The sequence below is a fragment of the Nycticebus coucang genome, chromosome 9, assembly GCF_027406575.1.
Source record: "Nycticebus coucang isolate mNycCou1 chromosome 9, mNycCou1.pri, whole genome shotgun sequence".
NCBI classification, from domain to species: domain Eukaryota; kingdom Metazoa; phylum Chordata; class Mammalia; order Primates; family Lorisidae; genus Nycticebus; species Nycticebus coucang.
In genome coordinates, this window is record NC_069788.1 from 83,640,567 (window position 1) to 83,645,870 (window position 5,304).

The window sequence follows — 5,304 nt, forward strand, 5'->3', positions numbered from 1 at the left end:
TGAGACTGTCTCAATGAATAATAATAATTATACCAAAAAGAAAATAAAGAGAAACATATAACTAAATTTTATAAATTTAGCCAGGTATGGTGGCTCATTCCCATAATTCCAGCACTGTGGGAGGCTGAGGAGGGAGAATTGCTTGAGCTCAGGAGTTCAAGACTTGCCTGAGTGAGAGGGAGACTCCCAACTCATAAAAAAATGCAAACCCTCACAGGCTGCTGCAGTGAGCAATAGTAATCCCAATGGCTTCTGGAGGCTGAGGCAGTGGGATGCCCACAGCCTGAGTCTGAGGTTGCAGTGAACTATGACGCCATTGCACTCTGCTCAGGGCATAGGGTGGGACTCTGTCTCACCAAAAAAAGAAATAAAAATAAAAACTAAGCAAGGAAATTTAAAAAAGTAAATATTATATATTATAGCCAACTGGATCACATGCAAATTCCTTCATAAATTTCCTTTTGTGAGTTCTATTCAACCTGCACAACCTACAAGCATGCTAAACTTTCTGTTTTGCCCTTCCTTTCACTTTTCTTAAATAACCAGTCAATTCTGTTTCAGGAGAAAATTTACCATATAAGATCCTTTCTTACACAATGCTATTTTCCTTTCTATTTAATCTTTCTTACCCCACCAAAACCACTTTTCACAAAACAGTATCACAGTTTACTATAAAGTTAATTATTTACTCAGCCAGACTGAGAATTAGATTAATTAATTTATTTATTTATTTTGAGACAGAGTCTCATTATGTGGCTCTGGGTAGAGTACCGTGGTGTCACAGCAACCTCCAACTCTTGGGCTCAAGTGATTCTCTTGCCTCTTCCTCCCAAGCAGCTGGGACTATAGGCACCCGCCACAATGCCCAGCTATTTTTGGGTTGCAGTTGTCATTGTTGTTTGGCAGGCCCGGACTGGATTTCAAACCTGCCATCTCCAGTGTATGTGGCTGGCACCCTAGCTACTGAGCTACAGGCACTGAGCCTGAAAATTATATTTAAAAGGCAAAAATGTTATTCTTTGATAAAGACTCAGTTTCCCAAACAATCTAAATAGCCAAATTATTACCTTTTACCAATAACTCAGACATTTTATGAAACATAAGGTGACTTTAAGGTTGTAAATAATTATTATAATAATATTATTATTATTATTTGCAACAGAGCCTCAAGCTGTTGCCCTGGGTAGAGTGCCATAGCATCACAGCTCACAGCAACCTCAAACTCCTGGGCTCAAACCATTCTTCTGCCTCCACCTCCCAAGTAGCTAGGACTACAGGCGCCTGCCACAACGCCCGGCTATTTTTTGGTTGCAACTGTCATTGTTGTTTGGAGGGCCCGGGCTGGATTCAAACCTGCCAGCTCAGTGTATGTGGCTGGCACCTTAGCCGCTTGAGCCACAGGCACCGAGCCAAGGTTGTAAATTATTGAAATGCATTTTAGCCAGGCATGGTGGCCCATACCTGTAATCTCAGGTACAGAGTTCAATACAGAGAGCAGGAAGACTTGAGGGTTCAGTTTCTCCCAGAATAGCCAGTGGGAAAGTTAGAGCAGGGAAGGGGTCATGTGGGCTAAACTTTGTCTTGTATCTGCTGTCCTAGGCAAGAAGAACATGTCCCTAGGCCTCACCACAGACACCTACTTGACTTCAGAATTCAGAGGCTCAAAATTAAGAACACAAACTCAGGGTAGGCACAGTGGCTCACACCTGTAATCCCTGCACTCGGGGAGGCCAAGGTGGGTGGATCATTTCAGCTCACAAGTTCAAGACCAGCCTGAGCTAGAGTGAGACCCTGTGTCTAAAAATAGTTGAGTGTCATGGTGGGCACCTATAGTCCCAGATACTTGGGAGGCAGAGGCAAGAGAATTGCTTGAGCCCAGGAGTTTGAGGTTGCTGTGAGCTGTGATGGCACAGCACTCAACCGAGGGTGACAGTGAGACTGTCTCAAAAAAAAATTTTTTTTTTGATGTAAGCACCTACTTGTTTTAGACCAATTTTAAACTTTTTAAAAGCCAATTAGAGGTCTTTTGCATTTTTTTTTTTTTAGAGACAGAGTCTCACTTTGTCACCCTTGGTAGAGTGCCATGGCATCACAGCTCACAGCAACCTCCAGCTCTTGGGCTTAGCTGATTTTCCTGCCTTAGCCTCCGGAGTAGCTGGGAGTACAGGCACCCACCACAATGCCCAGCTATTTTTTTGTTGGCCAGGGCCGGGTTCAAACCTCCCACCCTCGGTATATGGGGACAGTACCCTACTTACTGAGCCACAGGCGCTACCCTCTTTTGCATGTTTTGATAGTGAAATGTCATAGGCACAAGACATATATAGACACACAAGCAGAGAGATACACAGACAAAAGTAGAATTTATATTTGTTGGAGTTAAATATATATATATATATTTTTTTTTGTAGAGACAGAGTCTCACTGTACTGCCCTCGGTAGAGTGCCATGGCGTCACATGGCTCACAGCAACCTCCAACTCCTGGGCTTATGCGATTCTCTTGCCTCAGCCTCCCGAGTAGCTGGGACTACAGGCGCCCGCCACAACGCCCGGCTATTTTTTTGTTGCAGTTTGGCCGGGGCTGGGTTTGAACCCGCCACCCTCGGCATATGGGGCCAGCGCCCTACTCACTGAGCCACAGGCGCTGCCCGGAGTTAAATATATTTTTTTATTCAGACTATCAATTTCTTTCATTACCTAGTTTATTTATCTTAGCAGTTTACCTAGGTTTTAGTTATCATTTTTATTTTTCCATTAACCATTTTTTACCTTATAAATTAGATATGTAAATATAGTTTTAATTACTGCTTTTAAACTCATAAATTCTACCAAGAAACAAACCTAAGTATTTTATTCAGACTTCTTATTTTTATTTATTATTTTATTTTATTTTTGAAACAGTCTCACTATGTCACCCTCAGTAGAGAGTGCCATGGTGTTATAGCTCACAGCAACCTCCAACTCTTGGGCTTAAGCAATTCTCTTGCCTCAGCCTCCCAAGTAGCTGGGACTACAGGCTTCTGCCACAATACCCAGCTATTTTTGGGGTGCATTTTTGTTTAGCTGGCTGGGGCCGGGTTTGAACCCATTAGCCTGGGTGTATGTGGCCAGACTTGTTATTTTAAGCAATGTAACATCATTATAATAATTCAAGGATCTATTCAAAAACCATTTTTCTCCAGAGTCAGGATGATATATTAGCCAGGCCATGTTACAGTAAAATCGCATTGCTTTTTAGTTATAGGTGGGTACCTGTGCTGAGACCAATCAGACAGAATACACCCTAATGGGCTATGGTATTGAGGCCTCAGCTTCCAAATATAGACTAGATACAGAAACACCAGATTTCTCAAGGACAAAACACAGAACTGATGAGAACTATAGTTCTCAACACATAATCAGAATAAAGCAGGTGGACCTTAGTGATAGCAATAGCAGGTATATGAGAGTAGAGGCTGAAGACTCCCAGGAGAACTCTCCCAGCTGTGCTGCCAGGAGTGTTCGAGCCCTGCACCCTAGGTCTGCCTGTCCAGGTGACCACTACACTTCCCTGGCAGCATTTGCCAGAGTGGTCTAGGGATCCCTTCATGGTTGCCAGAAATGTTACCCGACAAAGAGGATCTGGCCATCTGTCACTATCAACTGATATGTAGAGATGGGGACAGGTCTACCAAACTGTCAGAAGGCCAGTGATTCTAGAGAACAGTGAGAGTAGCCTCTCCAAGACAGTTCTGTTCTTCTATTTTTTAAATTACAGTTTTATATATAAAAGTTTAGGGTGGCGCCTGTGGCTCAAAGGAGTAAGGCACCGGCCCCATATGCCAGAGATGGTGGGTTCAAACCCAGCCCCGGCCCCAAAGTGCAAAAAAAAAAAAATAGTAATTAAAAATAAATAAATAAAAGTTTAAAGACCACCTTAATTTTTTTTTTTTTTGAGACAGTCTCACTATGTTGCCCTCGGTAGAGTGCTGTGGCATCACAGCTCATAGCAACCTCAAACTCTTGGGCTTAAGCGATTCTCTTGCCTCAGTCTCCTAAGTAGCTTGTACTACAGGCACCTGCCATGATGCTTGGCTATTTTTTTTTTTGTTGTTGTTGTAGTTGTCATTGTTGTTTAGCTGGCCTGGGCCGGGTTTGAACCCACCAGCCCCGGTGGCCAGCACCCTAACATTCTAGATCTACAACATTCTAATTTAAAAGTTAATCTCCTAAATTAATTTACCTAAACTACTCAAATTAGGCATCTTCAGAGTGGGATCTAAATTTGCAAAACAGAAAGAATGGAAGACAGGAGGCTAAGACCTAAACTGACCGGACCAGCTGTGTCACGTTGGCCCTCACCTGGCTGACTCCATCTTATTCTCACTATATGTGCTTTCACCTCGGTGCTAGGATTATACGTGGGAGCCGCCGTGCCCAGGGATCTTTTCCATCTATTAATTATTATTAATATGTATTTCTTTTTTTTTTGAGACAGAGCCTCAAGCTGTCACCCTGAGTAGAGTGCCATGGCATCACAGCTCACAGCAACCTCCAATTCTTGGGCTTAAGCGATTCTCCTGCCTCTGCCTCCCGGCCAATTTTTGGTTGCAGCCGTCATTGTTGTTTGGCAGACCCGGCTGGATTCGAACCCACCAGCTCAGGTGTATGTGGCTGGCGCCTTAAATGCTTGAGCCACAGGCACCGAGCCTACTATTATTATTTTTTTTAGAGACAGAGTCTTACTTTATCACCCTTGGTAGAGTGCTGTGAGTCACAGCTCACAGCAACCTCCAACTCCTAGGCTTAGGCGATTCTCTTGCCTCAGCCTTCAGAGTAGCTGAGACTACAGGTGCCCACCACAACACCTGGCTATTTTTTTGTTGCAGTTTGGCCGGGACCAGGTTTAAACCTGCCGCCCTCGGTATATGGGGCCGGCACCCTACCCAGTGAGCCAAAGGTGCTGCCTCGATTATTAATATTTAAGTGCCAGTTTACTCTTGGGCCTGGTTCAGTGTCTTGGGAAAGCAGACTACCTCAGATGTTGCCTTTTTCTTGGTTGTGGAGATTTTCAATTTTAGGTCACGGGTTTGAGATGAAGTCCAAATTGGTGAAGTGGCTTTCATGAAGTGGGTGATGTTTTCCAGAAAATGATTCCTTTTAGCTTGGAGGCATAAGGATTAGTCAAGAGTGCTTTATAAAGTCCCTTCCACTTTGATTTGAGGAAGTCCTTGAAAAGATGCTGTTTCCAAAAGACAAAGTGTCTTTGTTGAAATCAATGGTCCTTGAGTTCTTCTTCTCCTAAGAACTTACTATGGAATCTT